Source organism: Adiantum capillus-veneris, chromosome 15, assembly GCF_014529385.1.
Source record: "Adiantum capillus-veneris isolate H3 chromosome 15, ASM1452938v2, whole genome shotgun sequence".
Classification (NCBI taxonomy): Eukaryota; Viridiplantae; Streptophyta; class Polypodiopsida; order Polypodiales; family Pteridaceae; genus Adiantum; species Adiantum capillus-veneris.
The window spans coordinates 38,596,276-38,607,220 of record NC_140945.1 but is presented as its reverse complement, the minus strand read 5'-3'; positions in this window follow the sequence as shown (position 1 = coordinate 38,607,220).

Sequence of the window (10,945 nt, the reverse complement as noted above, 5' to 3'; positions counted from 1 at the left end):
CTCAAGGCCTTTCCCTTCTGCATGTTGAAACGATCAAGAACCTTGTGCACATACTCTTTTTGAGAAAGGTACAACAACCTCTTCTTACGATCACGAGTAATGCGCATACCCAAAATGTGATTGGCTTCACCCAAATCTTTCATGTCGAATTGACTTTTCAACTTGGTTTTCAAGTTAGCAATGTCCTTCTTAGAATGACCAGCAATAAGCATGTCATCTACATAAAGGATAAGTATAATAAGCTGTCCATTTGGTTGTCTTTTCATGTAAAGACATGGATCCTCATTACTGCGCTTATAGCCTAGGGAACGCATAAATGCATCAAACTTTTGATACCATTGTCTGGACGATTGCTTCAAGCCATAGAGACTTTTCAGAAGCTTACAGACCAAATGTTCCTTACCCTTGAGCACAAACCCTTCAGGTTGCTGCATATAAATCTCTTCCTCAAGATCACTATGTAAGAAAGCTATAATGACATCCATTTGATCAAGCTCCATATCTTCAGTGGCAACCAAAGCAAGCAACATTCTTAGTGTCTTCATCTTGACCAATGGAGAAAAGATTTCTTGGAAATCTACACCATATTCTTGCTTGAAACCTTTGGCCACAAAACGAGCTTTGTAATTCTCAACATTGGATGCAATCTTCTTCTTGTAAACCCATTTACAAGGCAAAGCTTTCCTACCTTTTGGCAATGCAACAAGTTAACATGTTTTGTTCTTTGCAATACTGGATAGCTCCCTCTTCATAGCATGTTCCCAGTGAACCTTATCATTGGCTAGTATAGCCTCTTTGTAACAAGAAGGCTCACCACTATCTGTCAGCAACACAAAGTCCACGCCTGGAACAAACCGTTCTGGCGGATGTGAGACTCTTTGAGATCTCCTCGGCTGATCAGAGCTTGTACTAGCCTGTGTAGTAATTGGATCTGGAGCTATCTGTGCAGGAAGTGATACATCGAAAAACGTCACTTTCCGAAATTCAACCTCTTTCGTTGGCTGCTTATGCATCTTGGTCTCATTGAAGACAACATCACTGCTACATATTACTGATCGACTTTCCGAATCCCATAAACGATAGCCAAATTGACCATCTACACCATAGCAAATAAAGATGCATTTCCTGGACTTAGGGTCAAGCTTAGCACACAACTCCTTGGGTACATGTGCATAAGCTTTGCAGCCAAATGTACGGAGTTTTTCATAAGACAACTTATGTCCTAACCATAACTCCAAAGGTACACGAAACTGTAATGAAGCATGTGGTGATCTATTGATCAAATATACAGCAGTGTATAATGCTTCAGCCCAAAATGCTTGCGGTAAATTAGCCTATGATAGCATAGACATAATCCTCTCTTGGATGGTCCTATACATTCGTTCGGCAACACCATTTTGTGCAGGGGTATAAGGAGCTGTAAAATCGCGCTTAATTCCCCTACTTGAACAGAAGTCTGCAAACTCTTTGGAGACATATTCTCCACCATTGTCTGAGCGTAAAGCTTTCAACTTATGTTCAGGCTAAGTTTCCACACTAGATAAGAACTTTTTGAAACAAGAAAAAATCTCATCTTTAGACTTCATGGCATAAACCCAAACATGTCGTGTTGCATCGTCAATGAACGTAACATAATAAGATGCACCACCATGGGATTTAGAAGGCATAGGCCCACATAAATCACTATGCACAAGCTTTCTTTCTTTGTCAAAAGATTGTGTATGACGTGCTCGTGTTTGCTTACCATATTGACAGTGTTCACAAAAGGGAAAATCAGAAAATGATAAAGATGGTAAGTAGCTCAAACAAGAAAGAGTTTCCATTCCCTTTTATAACATATGACCTAACCGGGTATGCCACAAAGAAACAATTGGCAGCTCGGTTACAGAAAGAACACTGTTCTTGTCAGATACATAAAGAGGATAAAGTGTACCAACTTTAGAACCATGGGCTAAAATAAAATGACCTTTCACAATACACCAAGACTGCTAATGAAAAGTGACTTTGTAACCCAAGTCATCAAGGCGTCCAACCGAAATCAAATTTCGTGTCAAAGCTGGAACATGACGCACATTATGTATGGTAAACCTCACCCCATTTGCCATAACCATAGCAATATCACCTATTCCCACAATGTCACAAGAGTAGCTATCACCTAGCGTAACACTGCCAATGGTTTCCTCATATGTAGTAAATCAATGCCTATGAGGTGTGACATGCAACGAAGCACCCGAATCAAGAATCCATGTATGGGACACTTCACCACTAACAAGTAGCTCTACTGGCATAGAACTTTGCAAAGATAGAGTTTCTTGTGCATCATAAAATACATCATTATTTTCAGTCAACATATTGATGTCTTGTGCATCACAATCATCTTGCACTATGTTCAGTTCTTCAATCTTAACCGAACTCTTTGGTTTCTCCTCTTTATCATCATTGTCTTTCCCTTTGCCTTTACCTTTGTCATGCTTCCAAGCATAACAATCCTTCTTTATGTGACCAAACTTATCACAATAATAGCATTGAACATTGCGAAGACCAGGAGACTTTGATCTACCCTTTGAAGCATCTCTATTGCCCTCTTTCTTGGATTCACGATTCCAAGAACGACCTTTATGTTTTTTTCCATCCTTTTGCACATAATGAGATTCGCCATGATGCGAGCTATCCATAGCCTTGCGACGCATTTCCTCTGACAAAAGAGAACTAGTGACATCAATGTACACTAGAGTACCATTAGGGACAGAGTTAGTGACAGTTGTGCAAAACATATCCCATGAGGGTGGCAACGAACAAATTAAGAAGATTGCTTTCATCTCGTCATCAATATTGATCCATTGTGCACGAATCTGGGCAAATAGAGAATCAAAGTCATTAATATGACTGGCAACACTGGCTGACTCCTTCATGCGAAGGTTAAACAGTTTTCGCATCATGAAAACCTTATTACTTGCCGTATCCTTTTCATAAGTGTTGCATAACTTTTGCCATAAAGCATAGGCAGATTCACATTCTAGCACTGAAAAGTACATTGACTCAGCAAGGTGCAATCTAATAGTAGATCTGCATAGCTCATCAAGCTCCTCCCACTAAAACTGAGTCAAATTCATCTCTTCAGTTTGTGTCGCATAAATAATAGGCAATTTCTGTTTCTTTTGGACAAGCACATCTTGTATCTAATTCTTCCAAAGCTGAAAATTAGTGCCATCAAACTTCTTTATGTCATAAATGTCACGGTCTTTGCTAGTAGACATGGTGACAAAACTACCAAAAGATTCTGGGAAAATTTCGGCAGAGTCTCCTTTGTATTTGCGACTATGTCAACCAAAATACGAGACAAAATGACCAAGTATGTCACTCACAAAGCATAAAAGAGAGCAATGCCTCTCAAAAGCACACTGTATAGAGACCAACTAAGGCGCATAAATAGTCAAACTGATTATAGACCTCCAACTCGGAGTCAAAAGCACCTATACCACTCTATACATATCCTATGGCGAGGCCTTGTAAGGGATGCTCCAGCTACCAGTATCACCGAAGGTATCTTCACATTTGAGAATACCCCAGGTCAATGAAAACCTCACGCTATCGACCCTCAACAATGTAGGTTATACAACAAAAAACGTATAGCCAAGTCTCAGAAATGGCCGGGACTGCCGTACTAGCCAAAAGATGGCTCCACAAAAGCGTACAATGAAAGTATCCACAAAGACGTACAAGTCTGTCAAGACGCTCAAACAGGCGTCAAAAGCACGTGCCTGCAACTAAACATCCCTGCGGGGAGTCAATTTGCTCTCAAAAGAGCTCAAACACTGTCAAAAGTGTCAACATATGTACGCATAAACAACTTCTCCCACTGGCACCATAATATCGCAAGCACTGAAACCTGTACCTGTACCTGTACCTGTAGTCGAAGAAGACAATGATGTCAAGCTCCCACTCTATGTGTGTGTATGAGGCCACTCCGAAAGACGCTACACACTCCCGAATGAGCCGTGGGCTCTCGTAGATGGAAGAGACTGCAACAAAGGTGCCTGTACTGGCTATGCAAGCATTGCAACACAAATTACCACAAGAGGGCTGAAAATTTCAGCTCCTAAACCTTAGCTCGAATGGGGTTTCTGATGGCTCGAATGGCTCCGAAAGGGGGGTAAAACATCAGGACACCTATTGAAAACGCTCTCGGGAAGCTGAACTTGCCAATGGAGAAATCGGAATCCTATTTGCACTCTTAAAAGTGCACGCGCGCGCGGAAACGATTTCGAGAATGAAACCGCTCTGATACCAGATGATGGGGAGGAGCTGGGAGCACAACTGAAGAAGAATACGCACGCACACACTCACACACACCACCATAGCCACACACAGGTTGAAGGGGGAGAGCCAACGTACTGTATGCCCCCTTTCTTTCTTCTCTTATCTTATGCACTAAAGCACAATACACATTGTACTTAGTGTTAGTGGCTCACACAAGTGTATAGCTGTACACTTAGGGTTAGTGGCAGTTAGTGATGGGCGGTCGGCCACATGGCCATTAAACCTAACAACTATATTAATCTTTTCATACCCTGCTAGGCTGTTTGCATTTTTTCCCATGCCCACTAATGTTCTCTTAAAACTCTGCCAACGTTTTTTCATGAACCCGCTGGTTCGAGAATATTGTAACAGTCCAACAGAAAGCACATTGTATGTAAAGTGTGAGGGTGATGTACTTCTCATTGTGGTTCTTTATGTAGATGATTTGTTGATCATTGGACCAGATGAGAGATATATTGCTAAATTTAAGGCTGATTTGAATACTACTTTCAAGATGAAAGATTTGGGGTTTTTGCATCATTACTTGGGTATACAATTTAAACAGTGTGATGGTGGTATTGCCTTGTGTTAGAAAAGTTACATCGAGACATTACAATGTAAGTTTGGACTTCTGGATTGCAAACCTATTGCCACTCCCATGGAAATAGGTTTGAAATTGACTCTTCATGATGCTGATGATACTGTTGATGTCACTCTTTACCAAACTGCTGTTGGATGCCTCATTTGTGTATGCAACATGAGGCCGGATATTTAGTTTGCAGTCTCATAGGTCAGCAGATTTATGCATAGCCCAGGGTCTAAGCATTGGCAGACTGTCAAGAGGATTTTCCGCTACTTGATTGGCACTCTACACCTTGGCTTGTTTTATCCCAAGGGGGGATCATTGCCGCCAGACTTACATGCTTTTTCGGACTCAGATTGGGCTGGTTGTTTTGACACGCAAGTGTCTAGAAGTGGTTTTTGTTTCATGCTTGGCAGTTCATGTATATCATGGTTGAGCAAGAAGCAACCTACTATGGCCACTTCTAGTTGTGAGGCTCAGTACAAGGCAATCTTCACAGCTGCGATTGAGTGTGTATTGATCAGACGCCTTATGGTTGATTTGGGTGTTAGACAGGACATTGCCAACACTATCTTCACTGACAGTCATAGCACATTGGCAGTTGCGAGGAACCCACTTTTTCATGCTCGCACAAAGTACATTGAGGTGCATTACCACTATGTCAGGGAGAGGCACTCAACATGAGAGGTCAGCTTGGCTTATGTGCCAACACAGGACAACCTTGCAGATCTTTTCACAAAGGCATTGTCTCGTGAGATATTCAAAGCTTTTCACAAAGCTTTGGGCTTACTCCTCTTTGTGGACCGGTCATGTCCTCAGGGTATGGCACTTCCCTTTACTCATGTGCCAGCTCTCGTTCACCGCAACACTCCAGGGCAGTTTTGTTACCATATACATGCGGTAGTGATGTGTGTGAACACACTTTCTTAGATTCCTGAGTTTCACGTAACAGGTTGCACTACTTGGTGCATCAGAAAGGCTATGATGTCAGTGAATGAACCTGGGAACCAGCACACAATCTTCAGCATGCACCTCTCAAATTCCAAGAGTTCCATCAAAAGCATCCATGGAAGCCCCAATCAAGGAACACCACTGCTGCTCATGGAACTCGTCGCTAGAGGAGGCGGTAATGTCATGGATGCTTGAGAGCTAGTCGCTTATAACATCACGTGCATCATCGTTTATTTCATCACCTACATCATCGTCTGCATCATCACCTGTGTCATCACCTGCATCGTCACTAGAAGACTCTCGAAGAATCTAGACGGATCTAGAAGATTCTAAAAGTATCAAGGAGATTCTAGAAGTTTCTAGAAGCTTGGAAAAGATTTCGAAAGAATCTAGAAGTTTCTGGAAATCTCTAGAAAGTTGAAGAAGGATCTAGAAGATTCTAGAAGAACTAGAAGGATCAAGAAGGTTTTAGAAGATTCTAACCTCCTCAAGAAGAACCTAGAAAGTTCTAACCTCCTCAAGCATTAGTATAAATAGGGGTCTTGGGCCACAAGCCCCTCAGCCTTGCCAACACTAGTTGTGAGGCTCCTATGAGGAAAGCCATTCTAGAAGAACTAGAAGGACCAAGAAGGTTCTAGAAGATTCTAACCCTCCTCAAAAAAGAACCTAGAAAGTTCTAACCTCCTCAAGCACTAGTATAAATAGGGGTCTTGGGCCACAAGCCCCTCACTCTTGCCAACACCAGTTGTGAGGCTCATATGAAGAAAGCCCTCTTCTAGTTCTTGTCTTATGTTCAAGTCTTGTCCTTGAAATCAAGCCTTGTCTTGTACTCAAGTCATGTAATCCAAGTCTTATATCTAGCTCTCTTAATAAAGTATTAAGTCTTGTAATCAACATTAATCTTATCATCAAGTCTCAAGTTCTTGTACATTGTGAGTGCCTCCTCTCGCTCTCTTCTAGCTCTATATGCGCTCATAACACTAATATGTACAAAAATTGTTAGATTATACTACTTTCAACAAGTCTGAAAGGCTATGAACGTCTAATATGTACACAAATTGCTGGATTTTGCTGCTTTCAACAAGTCTAAAAGGCTAGGAGCCACTATGAGTATTTGAAATGACCTCTCAACAACTAGCTTCATGGAGATTATCCAAGAGAGCAGGGAAGAAAGGAAGAACTTGGACGAGAGGTATCGGGCAATTCTTGCAATCATAATCTCAACTCGCTAACGGTGTGTAAGGGATCGTATGTAATGGCTCACCTCTGTCTAGGGTTGTGTAGCTTCTTGATGTCTCACGCAATCCCTCAAGGCTCGACATGAGCTTGAGGGTACTTTGTACATTTCTTTATGGAGAAGTTGATACACCCACTCACAATTGTGACTTTGGCCAAAAAAAAAAGGTGATCATGGGTGTTGTGTAGGAGTTAGAGAACAGAGCAAGCACTAGAATGAGAGTCTCTTGGAATGGAAATGTAATAATTTCTTTCTTGGAAATACCCACAATAGTGAGTAGAAAATATATAATATCATGTGATGACGAAATTTGAAGATATCATACAAGGCACTAAGGAATTGATTTTATTCGTTGGGAAAAACAAGGATTTCGATGAGTGGAAGCAAACACTCCTCAACCTTAAACATTGAGCATGTGCTAGAAATGGGGCCCTAACTAGAAGTCAAAACACACCTCAAATCGTAGTTGTGTAAAGGTTTATGTAAAGGCTTAGTTTTGTGGTATCTTTTGGTTCCTCAAGGCACGGGTTGTGCTTCGTACATTCATTTATGAGATAGTATAACACTTCCAATCACAATTGTGAGTATGGGAAAAAAAAAAGATAGCTTGCAAGTGATGAACAAGCCTACACATTGGGGTTCTGCCCAAGAGGGGGTGGCAATGAGAGACTGGTGAATAGCACATACACATTTCCACCAAACCATGCGTCTGTGTTGCTAGGGTTGAGAGGAGAGGATGCAGGGAGGCCATCGGGGGTGTACCCAAGAGGGGGTGGCTATGAGAGACTAGGGCCTAGCACATGCACATCTCCACCAAGCCATGCCTAATATAGGCCCTTGGCCTACTAAATATAGGCCCCGTGTTCCACATGTGTGTCTTGGCCCTTGGCCCTAGGCCGCCTTACCCTAGGTGGTCTGACAATACTCCCCCTTGAAGAAGTGTTTTCGTCCTCAAAAACAAAAAGGTAATATCTTGGTAAGAACCCTAATGATTTTTACAGTGGCATCCCTCACGGATCCAACTGTCCATGTGGCCGATACACGGTTCAGTAGGAGGTTCACTGCAACCAAGAAAAACTTCTTGATTTTCCACATTGTTGTCCTGTGCAACCATTTTTATAGCCGACTTACATAAACATAGTTGTATACTCGATTTATAATTCAATAGAGTATTTTAAAAAGGCCACAAAAACTCAGAGATAATTTAGGTCATGACCTAGTCTTCATTTCTACTTTCTAAATGCTTTGGCACACAAAAAAATACATGTTTCCGTTCTAGGAAGGTAACTTGCTGACATTTCTCATCAGCATACTTGTTGTTGAGCAAGAGTCAGCATCTCCATGTGGTCTTAAAGGAATTCCTTGATCTTCTAAAGCTTTTCGGTTGCCAGCTCCACTGTAACTGGTGGTGTAGGTTGAAATCATAGATAAGCATGAATAGACTAAAACCTACTTGGCACTATTGTAAGTAAACTGCAAACTACAGAAAAAAACTTTCCCATTGGATTTCTTCCTACTAATGTATGTCCTCAGCATATCATTTAACAATAGATTAATACTTGCAATTTACCTATCCATCTCAGGATTAGTGGCAGTACTAATATTGAGGTGTTTCTCCCTGACCATTTACAAACATTCCTCCATAAATGATTAGTAAACATGGGTCACAATAGCACCCAATATATTCGAGTAATCCATACAATCAATACAGATTATAAACAACCAACTTGCTTAACTTTTTAGATTGAAACAGTGAATTGAATAAACTGTACAAAGTTTAATCAACTTATCTACAAGCACCCAAACTGAGCCATGACATTTGATGGTGATTTGTAGACCCACAATTAATCACATAGAGATACTGCACATATATTGTGAAATGATTCATAAGCTATCAATTTCATGAAGTTGCATGCCGCTCCAAATTTGCCTTTGTTAAACACTAGGGTCCATAACACCCTGTGTGCATGCAATACAAAAAAATCGATCTGAACCTGTATTTTCATGACTATAATTGCCAATGCTGATGGAAAATGATATTCTCACAGCTCATAGGAGGGAAAGAATTAAATACTTCCCACTACAATCATGTGAAAGTTGTGCTAACATAGTTGGACCATAATAGAATGTAAAAATTAATCACATCTAGGTGCTAGATGAAACATGTTCATTAATAGAACATAGCTTTGGTACATGTGTAAAAAACCATCTGTTAAAGTTGTTTAACAATATTTGTAACCTTAACAAGTCTTACTAGGTCTTCAATAATTTTTGGTGGTCCTTAGAATGGTCTAACAAATGAATCTGACCAACACCTAGGGACTTTGTCACAACACATAATTGGAATAGCATGTGCTAGTGTCACTCCCAAAGACTCCTATTTTCAGATGTGAAATATGTCTCATATAATGATGTCTAAAAATATGACACCCATCAAGTACAAGATGTACTTGTGTGTGGAGGTAGCTGTAAATACTCACAGTGATATGAGTGAGAGGGACCCTCATAACTCAGCTCCACACTGGCTAAACAGAACTCCATGAGTTCCTTGACCATGTTGCACCCCTTGTGACAACATTTGCCAAACAAAACCCTACCATGTAGGTCCATAACTACAAGGTGCAAAAATGTATCAAGTACACTAGTATCCCAAAATGCTTTGCTCCTACATGACCTTGTCATGTGTTTGAAGAGTGATGAAAGTATAAACATTCTACTTAGAAAACTCAACCAAAGCATATTCAAAAATGAAATGAAACTAATTCATATGCTTAACTGCAGGTTGAAAATAGCGTCTACTTACCCGGAGTCAAGTACACTATCCAAACTTGAAAGGTACAATCTAAAAGGTACATTACCAAAAAGCTAGCCTCAAAAGACCTAGTATGTCTTGACCTGTGAAACACCAAATGAAAGATAAATGAAAATAAATGAATATTTAATTGATAACCCTATAACTAGCAAATAATGGTGACCAACATACTTTACCATGTCGAATAATCCTTGGCAGATTGAGGACTTCTTTTCTTTAAAGTACAAGTGTGAAGAGGCCAATCAATGACCACCAACGATCATGGAGTGATTTGATATTAGCTAGGTCATACCCCTGGAAATACCACTCCTATAGACACAATCAGTGCTATACATTAAACAACATATCCTACCAAGTTGGAATCTTATTCACAATTGGATCTTGAAATATTCATATCTCCCCATGAAAAAGAAAAGAAATATTCCAAACACCCAAAAAAGGTAGTCATACTAGATTATCGTTGATGTTTGAAACAAGAGATTACCTGCTTTGAGGCTCTCTTAATCGATTCCCATGAATTAGTTTCTTGATAGCAAGGTTTTGCCTACTCGCTACCCACAAAAAGAATCATCTATATTGGGTGCACCTTGTAATAGTATAAAGTGCTCGTCATTCTAGTCATATACAACAATCACAAGCAAATATACGAGTCTTACTATTATCTTTTAAAAGGTTACAAGTATGGTTAACTCCTGCAACAATATCAATAGGAGAAGTTTTGAGAAAAATCATCGAAAACAAATAAAGTCTTACCTCATCTTACCTCACAACAAGTGTAATTTACCGTGGATGATGAGGTGGATACAGATGTAGCCAGTGTTATAGCAAAAGCATAAACAATGATTTATTGCAATTACTCCCACCATACAGCATGCCATGCATGTCAAAAGAAAAAGAGAAATAAGACATGCATGCATGGCATGCATGTCAAAAAAAAAAAGAGAAATAAGACCTTGACTTTAGTGAGGGTCTCAACAATTTGAGATGATGCCTTACGTGCCTTGCACAATTTGTATTGGCATGGATACATGACAATTTGACGTTACAAGACATAAACTGTGAG